Below are 17,716 nucleotides of genomic sequence, written 5' to 3'. Positions count from 1 at the left end.
TGTATTGAGTTCTTGCTCGGAAGCGCTGAGTGCTACAGTACACACTAGCTGCTAACGAGACCGAGCGTGAGTGTTTTTCTGCCTTCCCCCTCCCTTCTACGTTGCGCATGGGCCTCCTTTTATATGCTAAAGGGGTCACCGACAGGTGGCAACGTAGACAAGGGTAAAAATGGAAAAGGGATTGGGGTTGGTACAGCTACCTGTACAGTGTATCATACCTAACCCTGACGGCAGGGGAAAAAGGCATTAAATGCCCGTCTACGTCGCCCAAATAGTGCAAAAAGGGACCGTCAGGGACGCCACCGCTTGCCACGATGGCAATCTTGTCAGCGCCGCTTGCCACCGCGCACCGCTGGCTGCACAGCCTCTTGAGACGCGCGCCTGGAAAGGCCCCAGGGCGACATGTTGGTGGATGTGCTGGAGCGCGGGTACAAGGGGAAGGTCGTGAAGTCGGCCGAGGCGCAGCGGCTCGCGGCGCTGCAAAAGGAGCGGGCAATCTTCCCCCCTCAGCTCGCCGCGAAGGAGCTGAGGGAGTACTACTACCTCTTCTGGTCGACGGAGACGCGAGCGCACCCGCGTACGAAGGTACTCCCAGCTGCCGCTTCGGACCTGGCTCCGAATGGATACCCTTTCTTCGCGCTGTTCTTCTACTGCGGGCTCTGCCCGCCTTTCTCTGAATTTTTCTGTGATATCATGAACACCTACGGGTTCCGCCTCCTTGACTTCACCCCCAACGCCGTTCTGACCATGGCAGTTTTCGCACATCTCTGCGAAAACTTTGTCGGAGTCTACCCAAATGTAGCTCTTTTCCGCCACTTCTTTATGCCCCGAGTTGAGAGAGGGGAGCCTTTATCCGGCGGAATCGCCTGGATCTCGAGAGTCGGCAAGAAGGAAGCTTATCTGGAGGGAGAGCTCCGCAGCAAGTGGGAGGAATGGAGAGCAGACTGGTGCTGGCTTGTCGAGGAGAACCCGCAGCCATTTACCGCCCAGCGCCAAGCCCCAATAGCGCGCGGCAACGATTGGAGCAACGTGGCCCCGGAAGACGATAGGCTGAAGATTGCCGTCACCCGGATCCTACGCCTCAGGCTTGCCGGGCTCACCGTAGGCGCCGTTGGCGCAGATTTTCTTTGCCGCCGCATCGCCCCCCTACAGGAGAGGAGGAGACCCGCCTGGGAGTTCCAGAATGCAGCGGATATCATGAGGCTGCGCCCAGGCCTCAACTTCAACTTCACTGTCTTGGAACTGGACGCGATGATCCTGGAACTGTTCAAGCGCGATCCTCAACATCCCGAAGCGTTCATGTTGCCGAGGGGTGTCGTTCCGCTGTGCAACAACTCCTCGCTCGATCGCATCCGTGCAATGATGCCGCTGTGCGATTTGCATGGAATTGTTCCAACTTGGCAAGAGCCTGCAGATGACGTCGTGCAGGAGTTCTTTGACAGCTTGGTAGAAGTGGCGGTCCGCTCCGATGAACAAAAGAGCCTCACCCGCGACACCACCGATGCGGAGATGCAGCACATCGCCACTAGGCTGGAAGAGGCGGCAGCAGCCGCTGCCGAGGGCGAGTTTGGATTCACCGTGGAGGAGGCAGAGGCAGCAGAGGCGGCAAGCCTTGTCGAGCGAGAAGAGTTTGCCGGCGAGGAAGAGCTTGTCGGGCCTGAAGCCGAGTCAAGCGAGCCCGCCGAGGGCGCGAGCGACTCGTTGAAGATTGGCTCCTCCTCCTCCCCACCTTCAGCTAGCTTGCCACAAGTGGAGCCCCCAGCTCCACCAAGAAGGCGTCTCCGCAAGACCGGGGACGTAGCGGGGCGGCAAACGAGTCAACAACCACCGTGCTGTGCGACACGCTCTACCGCGGCAAGTAATGTTGCCGCGGGAGCGCCTCACGCCGCTGCGGCAACTGGAGCGGGGTCTTCCCGGTCCACCGCTACTGCTGATGGGGTCATGTACCTAGGGTAGGGTCATGGACCTGATCTAAGTACCTTACCCAAGGACACCCTTAGAAGAGGTCGCCTTCCAGTCGACCAACGAAGGACTCACTCGACTGACTTGAAGGACTCGACCACGAAGACTCACTCGACCACCAGGAGGTCAAGAAGCACTCTGCACTGCAACGGCCTGTAATTAAGTAGGCTTTATGATAGTAAAGACACTTTATGTGGGGCGTTTCCAGTAACGCCCCAGACTTAACTCACCTTAAACCCTCTCCTACGTGGGCTGGCTGGGGTCCTGGCGCACTCTATATAAGCCACCCCCCTCCACAGGCAGAGGGGTTCGGCACCTTGTAACTCATATACTCATAATCCACTCGACCGCCTCCGGGCTCCGAGACGTAGGGCTATTACTTCTTCCGAGAAGGGCCTGAACTCGTACATCCCTTGTGTTTACAACCTCTCCATAGCTAGGACCTTGCCTCTCCATACCTACCCCCCACTCTACTGTCAGGCTTAGAACCACGACAGTTGGCGCCCACCGTGGGGCAGGTGTTTTAGCGATTTTGTGGAGAAGTTGCGATTCTTCCGAGTACTTTCATCATGGTGTCTGCTGGAGTTTTGGTCGGGGGTCAAGAGATCCGTCTCGGCACTCTCACCTTCATCGCCGACGACTCCGCGTGGCTCCAGGAGGCTCCACTCGACGTTGATGCGCTCCCCGTCCGCGGTGCGACGCATTTTCGCGCATGTGTCCGCGGCGTTCTGCTGCGGCAACCGTCGACCCAGTATCGGTCGGCTCCTCCATCGTCCACCCTCCCGGTCTCCCGCCAGCGCAAGCGCTCGGGCCGGTCGAGGCTTCAGCGATGGGTGAGGCACGCGGTGGCTCGCCAATCGGCCACCACCCAAGTTGCGGCAATCGAGCCCGACGAATCTCTCTACGGCTTGTTCGATCTGTCGACTGGCTCCGTAGAGACTGCATCCGAGTGCGGTAGCAGTGATCCAGCGGCGGAAATCTTGATGGTCGACGGGCCCCGCAGTCCCCCTGGCTTCGCCCGTGATGGTGGAGCAGGTGACGGAGGCGACCCCGCACGACGCCACGAAGAGTACCAGCCCGAGCCACTCGACTCTCTGCAAAGAGAGGAACTTCGCCGCAGGAACGTGGATGCCCTGCGTACTCCCATCGCAGGAGAAACCCCCGAGGCTCGTGCCTTGGAGGAGGCGCGTCTGGCCAATTTGGCCGAGCGCACTCGACTGGAGAATCTTCAGCGAGCACTCGACGAGCGCGCGCGGCAACGAGTTCCCGACACCAGTCGACGTCAACTCTTCCCGCCGACTCAGGTATATCGAACCCCAATCCAGAATTTAGCAGCTGCGACCCGTATAGCAGAGTCCATCCAGCCTTCGCAGTCGGAAGCTGGCAGAGGTTTGCTGCAGATCAGGGATCTGCTCCGGGCAGCAGGAGATCAGAATTCAGCCGTGTCTCAGTCGCGCAACAGAATTCACAGTCGATCCGTCACTGTGAATACGGTTCAGTCGGCTCACAGCCCCAGATCGCCTCCGCGGCGTGAAGGGCGCGAGAATCGGCGAGATCAATATGGCGACCGACTCGACCGAGATGATAGGCGTCGAGTGCCCCAATTCCCCTCCGAGGGGTGGGTCTTACGCTCCTCGGCAGCAAGATGACAGGCGTCAGTACAGTACAGGGCGAAGGGTTCCAGTCGACCCCAGAGAACCAGGCTTCGACGCGCGATCCATTATCGTGCAAGGTTTGGTCGACCGGAACAGAGCCCATCGGGGCGGACTCGACAGAGATGCGCCCACAAGCAGTCGAGTGCATGTTTCTGGTCCTGAATGTTTCAGCAGAGCTATCAGAGCCGCAGTTATCCCTCCCAATTTCAGGTTGGCAACAGGAGTCAGCAAGTTCACTGGTGAGTCTAAGCCTGAAACTTGGCTTGAAGACTACCGAGTGGCAGTTCAGATTGGTGGTGGGAACGACGAGGTGGCCATGAAGCATTTGCCCCTCATGCTGGAAGGTTCTGCCAGGGCATGGTTGACTCAATTACCTCCTAGCAGCATTTACACTTGGGAAGATCTGTCCCGAGTGTTCATCAGAACGTTTGAAGGAACTTGCAAGCGACCAGCTGGATTGACAGAGTTGCAAGTCTGCGTGCAGAAGGCTAATGAGACTCTCAGAGAGTATATTCAGAGGTGGATCACTTTGCACCACACTGTGGAGAATGTGTCTGATCATCAGGCAGTCTGCGCCTTCAAAGATGGCGTCAAGAACAGAGAACTGAGTTTGAAGTTTGGTCGAACCGGTGACATGACCTTGAGTCGGATGATGGAGATTGCTACCAAGTACGCCAACGGCGAAGAAGAAGACCGACTCCGAAGCGGCAAGCACAAGCCGAGTCAGTCGGAAAAAGGAAACACCAGTCGGAAACAGAAGCGGAAGGCTGAACCGGCAGCTCCTGGAGAGGCTCTGGCCGTGACTCAGGGAAAGTTTAAGGGGAAACCAAAAGGATCCTGGAACCCCAAGAAGGTAAAGGATAAAGAAGGGAACGACGTAATGGATATGCCATGTCACATCCACACGAAGAAAGACGAAGAGGGGAATATCATCTACCCGAAGCACACCACTCGCCAATGTCGACTCCTGATCCAGCAGTTTCAGGGAAAACAGTCTAAGGACAAGGAGAAGGAGTCGGACAAGGCCGAAGACAAGGAGGACAGTGAGGAAGGATATCCGCATATCAACTCCACTCTGATGATCTTTGCAGATGTGGAAAGCAGGAGTCGACTGAAAGTCATTAACCGAGAGGTGAACATGGTTGCCCCAGCAAAAGCAAATTATCTGAAATGGTCTCAAATACCCATCACATTCGACCAATCTGATCACCCGACTCATATTGCCACCCCTGGGAGGCAAGCTTTGGTGGTCGATCCAGTTGTCGAAGGCACTCGACTGACAAAGGTGCTGATGGATGGTGGAAGCGGGCTGAATTTGTTGTATGCAGACACACTGAAAGGAATGGGCATTCCGATGTCCCGACTGAGCACTAGTAACATGAGCTTTCATGGAGTTATACCAGGGAAGAAAGCCGAGTCACTCGGCCAAATAGCTTTGGACGTGGTGTTTGGTGATTCGAAACATTTTCGCAAAGAAAAGTTGACGTTTGAGGTCGTGGATTTTCAGAGTGCATATCATGCCATTTTGGGGAGACCAGCTTACGCACGGTTCATGGCTCGACCATGTTACGTGTACCTCAAATTGAAGATGCCCGGCCCCAAAGGAGTGATCACTGTCACCGGTGATCGGAAAAAGGCAGAAGAGTGCTTTCAGAAGGGCTCCAAGATTGCCGATTCCCAGGTGACAGCGGTCGAGTTCGAGGAATACAAGCAAAACGCAGATCCGAGTGACTTGCTGCGATCAAAGAAACCCGCCACAGAGTCTGCATTCCAGTCGTCCGGTGAGACGAAGCCTGTTCACATTCACCCGACCGACCCCGATGCAGCTCCGACCCGCATCTCCACAACACTCGACCCAAAATAGGAAGAAGCGCTCATCCAGTTCCTCCGTGAGAACTGGGACATTTTTGCATGGAAGCCCGCTGACATGCCAGGTGTTCCCAGGGGACTGGCTGAGCATCGCCTAAGAGTCGACTCATCTGCAAAACCAGTCAAAGAGCATCTTCGGCGGTCCGCCGTCCAGAAGAGAAAAGCCATTGGTGAAGAAGTGGCTCGACTGTTGGCGGCAGGATTTATCCGAGAGATATACCACTCCGAGTGGCTCGCTAATGTCGTCATGGTTCCTAAGAAGGACAAGTCGCTCCGAATGTGCATTGATTTCAAGCACATCAACCGGGCCTGCCCGAAAGATCATTTTCCTCTCCCTCGCATAGATCAAATTGTTGACTCGACCGCGGGATGCGAGAGGCTATCTTTTTTAGATGCCTACTCCGGGTACCACCAGATCCGTCTGTACGGACCCGACGAGGTAAAAACAGCTTTCATCACTCCATTCGGGTGCTTCTGCTATATCACCATGCCATTCGGCCTCAAGAATGCCGGAGCCACATTTATGCGAATGATTCAGAAGTGTCTACTCACTCAAATCAGTCGGAATGTGGAAGCATATATGGATGATATCGTTGTCAAGTCACGAAAAGGTTCCGACCTGCTCGCTGATCTCGCCGAAACATTTGCCAACCTCAGAAGATATGATATCAAGCTCAATCCATCAAAGTGCACATTTGGAGTTCCTGGTGGCAAGTTACTCGGTTTTCTCGTTTCCGAACGGGGAATCGACGCTAACCCAGAGAAGATTGGCACTATTCTCCGAATGAAACGCCCTGTGCGAGTGCACGATGTCCAGAAGCTTACTGGATGCTTGGCCGCATTAAGTCGATTCATCTCACGACTCGGTGAAAAGGCATTGCCTCTTTACCGACTGATGAAGAAGACAGACAAGTTCGAGTGGACTCCAGAAGCTGATGCAGCGTTTGCCGAGCTAAAAGCTCTGCTCTCCACCCAGCCGGTGCTTGCTGCTCCAATCAGCAAAGAGCCTCTGTTGCTCTATATCGCAGCCACAGGACAAGTCGTCAGTACTGTGCTTACGGTCGAGCGGGAAGAAGAAGGAAAAGCTCTCAAAGTTCAGCGCCCAGTGTATTATTTGTCTGAAGTCTTGACTCCATCCAAGCAGAGATATCCTCATTATCAGAAGCTTGTGTATGGAATATACATGACCACAAAGAAGGTTGCTCATTATTTTTCTGATCATTCCATCACAGTCGTCAGCGACGCTCCACTATCAGAGATTTTGCACAACAGAGATGCAACTGGTCGAGTGGCCAAATGGGCGATTGAACTTCTTCCCCTTGATATCAAGTTTGAGGCAAAGAAAGCCATTAAGTCCCAGGCAATAGCAGATTTCCTCGCCGAGTGGATTGAACAACAGCAGCCGACTGAAGTTCACTCGGAGCATTGGACCATGTTCTTTGATGGCTCTAAGATGTTGAATGGTTCCGGTGCTGGGGTTGTCCTGGTTTCCCCCAGAGGAGATAAGCTCAGATATGTGCTCCAGATTCACTTTGATTCCTCCAACAATGAGGCAGAATATGAGGCCCTCTTATATGGGTTGCGCATGGCCATTTCACTCGGCGTCCGTCGCCTGATGGTCTATGGCGACTCGGATTTAGTGGTCAACCAGGTGATGAAAGAGTGGGACGTGAGAAGCCCAGCCATGACTGGATACTGCAGTGCAGTGAGGAAGCTGGAAAAGAAGTTCGAGGGGTTGGAGCTCCATCATATACCCCGACTGAAAAATCAAGCAGCTGATGATCTAGCAAAGATAGGTTCCAAGAGAGAAGCCATTCCGAGTGGTGTGTTCTTGGAGCATATACACACTCCGTCAGTCAAAGAAGATCCTTTCACCGAAGAAACTCCACAGCCCAAGAGTGCCACAGATCCGACTGAAGTTGAAGTCCCAGCGGTGGTCGACTTGATCATGGAGGTCTTGGTGGTCATTCCCGACTGGACAGTTCCGTATGTCGCATATATCCTGAGAAAAGAGCTTCCGGAGGATGAGGAAGAGGCTCGACAGATCGTCCGTCGATCTAAGGCCTTTACCGTAATCAAAGGACAATTATACAGAGAAAGCGCGACTGGAGTTGGTCAGAAGTGCATAACACCAGAAGAAGGTCGACTCATCCTCAATGATATCCACTCGGGGACCTGTGGTCATCATGCGTCCTCTCGGACCATCGTGGCCAAAGCATACCGAGCCGGATTTTACTGGCCAAAGGCGAATGAGATGGCAAAAGAGATAGTGGATAAGTGCGAGGGATGTCAGTTCTACTCGAATATGTCGCACAAGCCTGCGTCGGCCCTAAAGACCATCCCACTCGTCTGGCCTTTCGCAGTATGGGGACTGGACATGGTCGGTCCTTTGAGAACAGGACGAAGTGGCTTCACGCATGTACTGGTGGCAGTCGACAAGTTCACCAAGTGGATCGAGGCTAAACCAATCAAGAGCCTTGACACCGGTACTGCTGTTAGCTTCATCAGGGAACTAATATTCAGATATGGAGTCCCGCACAGCATCATTACGGATAATGGGTCGAACTTTGACTCAGAGGAATTCAGAGATTTCTGCAACTCCCAAGGCACACGGGTCGACTACGCTTCAGTCGCCCATCCGCAGTCGAATGGACAAGCAGAGCGAGCTAATGGACTGATTCTTAAGGGATTGAAGCCTCGACTGATGCGTGATCTCAAACACGCGGCTGGAGCTTGGGTCGACGAACTTCCCTCAGTGCTTTGGGGGCTGCGGACCACACCTAATCGGTCGACCGGAAGAACTCCATTCTTCTTGGTCTACGGAGCTGAAGCAGTCTTGCCGAGTGATCTTCTCCACAATGCTCCTCGAGTTGAAATCTACAACGAAGCAGAGGCTGAACAAGCGCGGCAGGACGCAGTCGACCTTTTAGAGGAAGAAAGGGAGATGGCTCTGATCCGTTCGACCATCTACCAACAAGATTTGCGTCGTTTCCACGCCAGAAATGTGAGAGGTCGAGCCTTCCAGGAAGGAGATTTAGTTCTCCGAGTGGATCAACACAAACCACACAAGCTTGCTCCTTCTTGGGAAGGCCCCTTCATAGTCACCAAGGTTCTCCACAACGGGGCGTACCGTCTTTACAACGTCGAGCATAATATCGACGAGCCCCGAGATTGGAACGCGGAGCTACTTCGCCCATTTTATACTTAAGTTTTATCACTCGGATGAGTTGCAATAAAGTACTTCTGTAGTTCATGGACCTCAAAATAATAGTGTCATAGTTCCTCCATAATTTCTGTCACTTTTTACTTTTGTCCAATAAAATTCCTCCTCAGTGGGTGACTTAGCCGCGAATCTGTTTCGCCTAAGTTTGTAAAAATCCTACCGAGTGGTGAGCCAGACTCCCACTCGGAGGCTTAGCCGCGAATCCGTTTCGCCTAAGTTTAATCGGTAAAATCCTACCGAGTGGTGAACGTCCCAGTAACTCCGGCACTCGGAGGCTTAGCTGCGAATCCGTTCGCCTAAGTTATCAAAATCCTACCGAGTGGTAAGCCAGACTTTCACTCGGGGCTTAGCTGCAGCCCTGTGCTCGCCTAAGTTGTAAAAAATCCTACCGAGTGAAGAGCAAGCCTCTCACTCGGGGGCTTAGCTGCAGTCCAAGCACTCGCCTAAGTTACAAAAATCCTACCGAGTGAAGAGCGACCCTCTCACTCGGAGGCTTAGCTGCAGTCCAAGCACTCGCCTAAGTTATAAAAATCCTACCGAGTGGAGAGCAACCCTCTCACTCGGGGGCTTAGCTGCAGTCCAAGCACTCGCCTAAGTTATAAAAATCCTACCGAGTGAAGAGCGACCCTCTCACTCGGAGGCTTAGCTGCAGTCCAAGCACTCGCCTAAGTTATAAAATCCTACCGAGTGGAGAGCAACCCTCTCACTCGGGGGCTTAGCTGCAGTCCAAGCACTCGCCTAAGTTATAAAAATCCTACCGAGTGAAGAGCAACCCTCTCACTCGGAGGCTTAGCTGCAGCCCTGTGCTCGCCTAAGTTACAAAAATCCTACCGAGTGAAGAGCGACCCTCTCACTGGGAGGCTTAGCTGCAGTCCAAGCACTCGCCTAAGTTATAAAAATCCTACCGAGTGAAGAGCAAACCTCTCACTCGGAGGCTTAGCTGCAGCCCAGTGCTAGCCTAAGTTATCAAAATCCTACCGAGTGAAGAGTAAACCTCTCACTCGGGGGCTTAGCTGCAGCCCTGTGCTCGCCTAAGTTATAAAAATCCTACCGAGTGAAGAGTAAACCTCTCACTCGGGGGCTTAGCTGCAGCCCAGTGCTCGCCTAAGTTATAGAAATCCTACCGAGTGGTAAGCCGGGCTTCCACTCGGAGGCTTAGCCGCAGCCCAGTGCTCGCCTAAGTAGACTAAAGAATAAGTCGATTGCAGTAAAGGCGCCTTGCTTTGAACCTGCAAAAGACATTTCGAGCCAAAGGCAATCGTATTCAAGCACCAAATTCAAGTTTGAATCGATATCTAAAGGAACCGAAAGTGCTCAGGCGTTAAGCCTGTTAAGGTTTATCGGTTACAATTCCACTCGGCATACCGAGGCAAATTTAAAGCGTCGAGCCAGAAGAAGTTTTTTACCCCTCCTGTGGAGGGCTGGAAGGTGCAACGAATTCATCAAGGTCAATTCCGTCGGCGATCCGAGTGGCAGCTGCAAGGAAAGTTTCCATAAAGGACCTGAAGTCGTGTTTCTTGGTGTTGGCCACCCGAAGAGCCGCCAGCTTCTCTTCTCGCGCATCTTTACAGTGGACTCGGGCCAGACACAGAGCAACATCTGCACCACACCGAGCCGAGGACTTCTTCCATTCCTGCACTCGACCAGGGATCGTGTTCAAGCGGGCCATCAGCGACTCAAGGTCATTCTGAAGTGTCTCCTCAGGCCAGAGCGTCGAGTCGATGCGAGATGTGGCGGCCTTCAGCCTTGCGAGATAGTCCACGACAGCTGCAACACGAGACTCCAGTCGGAAAACATCCATGGCAACTTCGTCGTTCACCGGAGAATTGACGGGGTCGAGGTTTGGCTCCAGCCGGCTAGTTTCTTCTTCAAAGTTTTGACAAAATTCTGCAAGGATGATCACTAAGTCAAGGGGATGGTCGAATGGAAAAACCACAATTGGAAATGTTTGCCAAGCATAGAGGTTTACCTTCAAGCATAAGAAACAGCTTCTTGGCAAGACCACTCAGGAAGGCCTCCAGATCAGTTTTCTTCCCAGTCAATTTGCTGACTTGGTCGGTCAGGGCAGCTTTATCAGTTTTCAGTCGACTGACCTCCTTGTTGGCGATCCCAAGAGCAGCTTTCAGATTGGTATTGTCTTGTTCAAGCTTGGTGACTGAAGCTAACTTCTCGTCAGCAAGCTTGATCTTCTCAGCTAGTTCGAGGTCTTTCTTCTGTTGGGCCTCCCTTACCTTACCTGCAAGTTACAGCAAGATCAGATTTTGAAACAAGCAAGGGGAAAAGCAGTCGTCAGGGTCTCACCAAACATACCTTCGGTCTCCTCCTTTGCCTTCGTCAGCTTCTCCTGAACCAGCTTCAAGCTCAGCTCGAGTTGAGTGTGCTTGTTTTCCAGCTCAGAGTAGCGAGCCACAAGATCACAAGAGTTCTGCGAAGAACCAATCGACTAAATGTCAAATATAATTCACTTCCGAGTGAAAAAGGAAAAAACACACGTTTCTAAGACTACAGCCGAATACAAGCATTCGACCGTAGTCTCGGGGACTACACCCAGTGGGTGCACTCAGCGTGCCCCCACTAATCCTGTTGAAGACAAAGTCGACCAGTCGACCTCAAAAAAAAAGAGGAGATGTATTCTTTAAGACTGTGATCAACTGCAAGCAGTCGACCACAGTCTCGGGGACTACACCCAGTGGGTGCACTCAGCGTGCCCCCACCGGTTTGTGAAATCCAGTCGACATAGTCGACTGACAGAAAGATTGACATCATAAAGCCTAAGGCCGACTGCCAGCAGTCGACCTTAGCCTTGGGGACTACACCCAGCGGGTGCACTCAGCGTGCCCCCGCTAACACGGAGTTTAATCGACACACCCAGTGGGTGACTACTATAAATTCCGGAAAGGAAAAGTTTTTGGTAGCATATCCAACAGAACAAACGGTGGTCGACTGACCTGAACATTGCTTTGGAGGGCAGAACTGGCGTCATAAGCTGCCTGGCTCGCATCCCGGATGGTCTTCAACTGCTCCATCATGATTCCCGCCTGGCGTATCGCTTCCTTCGCCGCGCCAGCTTGGTCCTCTGGGACGTGGTGCGTCGTGAAGAGGGAGGGCTGCTGAGCACTCGTCAATGGATCTGCGAAGGACACCGTGTGTCGAGTGGTGTTCTCTTCCTCCGCAGTCAGAATTTCAGGCGCCGTCACATCCTGGGGCACCTTACTGGCGGACGCTTTCCTACTCCTCCTGCGCTTCAGTGGTTCTTCATCCTCATCATCATCAGGGAGATTGATAACAACATTGGGTGGAGCTACGGAGAAGAATCAGGATCAGAGATCGCGAGTCAGTCGACTAAGAACGGCGTTAAGAATACAGTACCTGGTTTCGAAGTTGCTGCGTCCTCCATCTCGTGGTCATCAGCCCGGGCTGAGGTTTCAGAAGTAGCAGCACTGCAACTCCAAAGGATCAGTCGACTAACTTCAGCGTCGACCAGAGACAAAGTTCACACAAAATAAGAAGACTTAAGCAGCACGATTACCCTGATATGGTGGGGATGGACACCTTCATCTTCGGCAGGAGCTTGATCGGCTTCGACGAGGCCGCCCTGGGCTGCTTCGGCGCCTTTTCAGTCGGCACCGGAGAGGTGGTCCGAGGGCGCTTGGTCGACTGAGCAACGGTCGCAACCCCCTTGCCACGTTCAGTCGAAGGGTCGTGGACAAGCTTCGACCGCCTTTCTGAGCGCGGTGGTACGACCTCCTCCTCCTCTTCTTCCTCGTCCTCAACGTCATCTTCATCACCGTCATCATCATCATCGTCGTCATCATCCTCTGCAACGTCCGAGTCCCATTCCTCCTCTTCCTGGCTCTCGCCCCCACTCGCCTCACCCTCCTCAGTCGGAGCTTGTGCCCCATTGGGCATCGAGTACAGCTCGGTGAGAGCCTAGCAGATATCAAGACAAGGATCAGTCGACCAGTCGGCAGGATAAACAGAAATGAATGCGACAAGAACACAGTGGAGAGCAGAGCAAGTGTACCTTGTTTGGATCGCTGTTGTGGTCGAGTGGAGGAATCCTTCTGGCTCCGCGTGGGTTGTCCTTGTTTCCGGTAACGGCTACCATCCATCTTTCCAGAGTGACATCGTCGACTGCTTCTGGATGGACTCGAGTCTCGTCTTCAGTCCCACAGTACAACCACATGCAGTGGCTCCGGAACTGAAGGGGCTGGATGCGACGCCTAAGGAAGACCTCCAGGAGGTCCATGCCCGTCACTCCCTCCCGAACCAACTGCACCACGCGCTCCATCAACATCTTCACGTCAGCTTTCTCCTCCGGAATCAACTTCAGAGAGGAGGGCTTGTTCACTCGGTCCATGGTAAACTGAGGGAGTCCACTCGACTGCCCCGGCGTCGACTGGTCCTGGCAGTAGAACCAGGTCGACTGCCAGCCTCTGACTGACTCGGGAAAGGTCATGGGCGGGAAGGTGCTCTTATTCCTCACCTGGATCCCCAGACCCCCACACATTTGGACGACTCGGGTTCTCTCATCACCTGGGCTCGCCTTCTTCACGGTCTGAGAGCGACACGTGAATATATGCTTGAACAAACCCCAGTGCGGTCGACAGCCCAGGAAACCCTCACACATGGACACGAACGCGGCAAGATAGGCAATAGAATTTGGGGTAAAGTGGTGGAGCTGCGCTCCAAAGAAGTTCAAGAAGCCACGGAAGAAAATACTCGGCGGCAAGGAAAATCCACGATCAACATGGGTGGCCAAGAGCACACACTCACCCTCTTCTGGCTGGGGCTGCCACTCCTTCCCCGGAAGCCTCGCAGCTCCATGAGGGATCAAGCCCTCGTTGGCCATGTCGAGGAGGTCTTTCTCTGTGATGGTCGACTGGATCCAGTCTCCTTGGACCCAGCCCTTCGGCAGGCGGGATCTGGACGAGGACCCGCCGCGGCTGGTAGATCTCCCCTTCGCCTTCTCCGACGCCGACGCCTTCTTCGCACGTTCCAGCGCCGCCGTCTTCTCCTTGGCCATGGTTGCCGGCGAGATGCGCGTGGGGAAGTTGCGCGGGGGCGAGAGCGAGCGCGCTGGACGGGGACGAAGGGAGCAGAGAGAGAGAGAGAATGCTGAGGCACAGTACAGAAATCCTCGCCGGGCGCATTTATAAGGTCCCTTCCGAGTGGATGACAGGTGGGCCCGGTCGATCTAATCATATCCAGGAACAGTTATGCAGACGGGATACGTGGCGAAGAAAGCGGCGCGGAGATCGAGGCGTCTATGTCCCGTCCCATCCGAACGCCGCGGTCCGCTCCGCTTCGCGCGCGTCCCCAAATTTCGCATCCCGCGGAATCCGCGAACAGCAGATCAGTCTGTCAGACACGGGGTTTCCCGCGATCCGTCGCTCGGAGATCGTCGAAGCCCGAAAGATCACTCGACGAAAGAAGAGAATGGATCGAGTCGACTGAAGACAAGTTGCTCACTGTCGACGAAGAGATTCTTTGGTCCAGAACAACGCACGACCAGAGCGCAAAGGTTAATCGGAAACGACATCAACTCCTTCCTCACTCGAAGCCTCAATCCATTCGGGGGCTAATGATGGGGTTATGTACCTAGGGTAGGGTCATGGACCTGATCTAAGTACCTTACCCAAGGACACCCTTAGAAGAGGTCGCCTTCCAGTCGACCAACGAAGGACTCACTCGACTGACTTGAAGGACTCGACCACGAAGACTCACTCGACCACCAGGAGGTCAAGAGGCACTCTGCACTGCAATGGCCTGTAATTAAGTAGGCTTTATGATAGTAAAGACACTTTATGTGGGGCGTTTCTAGTAACGCCCCAGACTTAACTCACCTTAAACCCTCTCCTACGTGGGCTGGCTGGGGTCCAGGCGCACTCTATATAAGCCACCCCCCTCCACAGGTAGAGGGGTTCGGCACCTTGTAACTCATATACTCATAATTCACTCGACCGCCTCCGGGCTCCGAGACGTAGGGCTATTACTTCTTCCAAGAAGGGCCTGAACTCGTACATCCCTTGTGTTTACAACCTCTCCATAGCTAGGACCTTGCCTCTCCATACCTACCCCCCACTCTACTGTCAGACTTAGAACCACGACAGTTGGCGCCCACCGTGGGGCCGGTGTTTTAGCAATTTTTGTGGAGAAGTTGCGATTCTTCCGGCGAGGAGAATGCACGCAGCAATACCGACGACGCCGTTGCCACCGAAGGAGAAGCCGGCGCTGATGATCCCGCCGGCGAAGAGGCCGCCAAAGCTGCCGCCGCAGAAGCTGGCGAGGGATCCGGCGATCGCACTGACGGCCCCGAGGCTGCAGGACCGTCAGGCGCTGCGCCGACCGCCGATCCCTCCGCCGCTGCTGCAGCGCCAGGCTCCGAAGAGCCCCAACCTGGCGCCTATTTGAAGGCCGGCGAAGACATCTTCATCAAGCTCCCCTGGGCGTCAAGCTCCAGGGCGCCGGTCGAAGGAGAGAGCCTGGATGGAGAGGTGCTCGCCTCCGCTGGGCTGACGCTGGTCGACGCGCCAAGCAGCAACAGCGATGAGCCTGAGGAGGAGCAGCTGCTGCGGAAGCTGTTGTCGCTCTACCGCGCTCGAAAGGCCAAGCTTGTGTCCCGAGAAGCGCTTGTCGCGAAGGCGGGAGTGGACATCGAGAAGCGTGCGGAGGAGCTCCGGGGCTTCAGGCAAGAAACTCTCCGGTCCCTGGCAGAGGAGCGGGAGCAAGTCGCTGAGGAGCGGAAAGCCTTCCTCCTCGAGAAGGCTGAAGTTGAAGAGCAACAGCGGCTTGCTGCCGAGAAGCTTTCCGCGCAGGAAGGCGAGTTGGTGCAGCGGAAAGTTAACCTTGACAGCCACGAGGAGGAGCTTGCCGCGTGCGAGCAAACATTTGGCGGGGCTCTCAAGGAAGCGAAGGATGCTGCCGCAGCTGCCAAGGCCGCCAAGAAGGAGCTGGAGACGAAGATGGCGCAGCTGGAGGCCGATCTCAAGGTGAGCGGCGAGGAGCTTGCCGCGCTCAAGCGTGAGCGCGAGAAGGACGCCGCCACTCATGGCGAGCTGCAAGGCCGTCTCACTGAGAGGAGCAAAGAGCTTAGCACCGCCAAGGACTCTAACACGGATCTTGAGTTGAAGCTGGCTACTTTGACTCAGACGCTGGACGGCGCCAGGGAGCGGGAGGTGGCCTTGTCGGAGAAGATCAAGGCCGACGAGGCGCTACTGATGAGTGCTGCCGCCGCCCATAACGCCTTTAGGGAGAATGTGGAGCACTGGACCGAGGGTCTCGTGGATGTTGCCGCAGCCATCGATGGGGAGCTGGCGCAGCTGGGGATGGAGGATCTCGGGTACTCCTCCGATGAGCACCTCCGACCCAGTGCCAAGCTCAGCTTGTTCTTCAAAGGCGTGGCGACGGCCCTCCAGCGACTCCGGGAGAAGATCCCAAAGCAGCTGGCCGACGAGTCATGCAAGATCTGCGCGGGGGCTCTTCAAAAGGTGCTGGTGAAGGCGGCCTTCCGCAACCCAGGCCTCAACCTCACCAACGTCCTCAGGACCTTGCCGCCGGATGCTGATCTGGAAGCACTCAAGACCCTTGTCGCACCCATTGTGGACAAGGTGAGCGGGATCAAGAGGGTTGAGGGCGATCGCGTAGATTTGGCCGCCCGTTTTCTCTTTTTCTTGTCGCTGCTGGTCATGTTATGAGAACAATCTATTAGAGCTGCAACAAGCTATCTTGTAATATGACTCTATTTTGGGTAGCGATTGCTATGTTATTTCCTTTACTTGATTCCTTCCTTTGTATGTTTTTGCCCTACGCTTTTAGGGAACTTGTCGGCGCAGGCACCTTAGCCGCGAGCGCTGAGTGCGGGACGTCAGCAGCCTGCTGGCAGTGCCGCTACCGACAAGAAACCTTGTCGCAACTAGTCGCAACTCACTTAAGTTGTTGAGCGGACTCGAAAGAAAGTAAGGGCGCAAATAGCTATGAGTTGGTTCCTCCGCGCACAGGTTTTCCATACAAAGCATGGTCGTTCGAGGAAGATAACTAAAAAATTTTAAAACTGATTGCTCAAACTTTGGCAACTTAGCTTTTCTGTCGTTTGCTTCCCGGTAAGGCGAAATTTGCTTGAACGATGCCTGGTCCACACCATTATCTTCTCCTTTCCCACCGGCAAACTTGTGTGCGAGGGAACCTTCCTTCCTTTGAGAAAGAGAAAGAAGAGAAAATAAAGATACGGAGCCTTACGACTCGTTATTGCTTACCGGGGGTAGGTGTTGCACAAAGTGTCGGATAATGCATGCAAATAAAAGTAGAAAGCATGAAATTGACAAGATGTGCGGAGCACATGAGTTTTACTTATGCACGGGGTCTGCGCCCGGCTTTGTACAAAGGATTACATGCAACATCGGCAAGACTTGTACAAAAGGTGGCTGCCGGAACAGGTTCCAGCAACCGCGCCTTACGGGTAAAACTTACGAAGATGCTCACTGTTCCAGGAGTTGCTCACCGGAATGCCATCTTCGGTCTCAAGGTGGACAGCGCCAGGCCTAGTGACTCGTTTCACCCGGTAAGGGCCTTCCCACTTCGGCGTCAACTTGTTGGAATTCTTGGCGGACTGAACGCGCCGAAGAACAAGGTTGCCTTCCTCAAGACTCCTGGCATTAACTTTGCGGTTGTGGTAGTGGCGCAAAGCTTGCTGGTATCGAGCAGCTCGTACAGCAGCCTGAAGACGGTCCTCCTCAAGGAGCAGCGCATCATCTTGTCGCATCTGCTCTTGCTCAAGCTCATCATAAGCAAGCACTCGAGGTGACTCGTATACGAGTTCCGTGGGGAGAACTGCCTCTGCTCCATAGACTAGAGCGAAAGGTGTCTGGCCAGTGGCTCGATTTGGCGTCGTCCTGACCGACCAAAGAACCACTGGCAGCTCCTCAATCCAGTTCTTTCCGCACTTGCGCAGCCTGTCGAAAGTTCTGGTCTTGAGCCCGTGCAGCACTTCAGCATTCGCCCTCTCCGC

Source organism: Triticum aestivum, chromosome 1B, assembly GCF_018294505.1.
Source record: "Triticum aestivum cultivar Chinese Spring chromosome 1B, IWGSC CS RefSeq v2.1, whole genome shotgun sequence".
Lineage (NCBI taxonomy): Eukaryota > Viridiplantae > Streptophyta > Magnoliopsida > Poales > Poaceae > Triticum > Triticum aestivum.
This window is presented reverse-complemented; position numbering follows the sequence as displayed.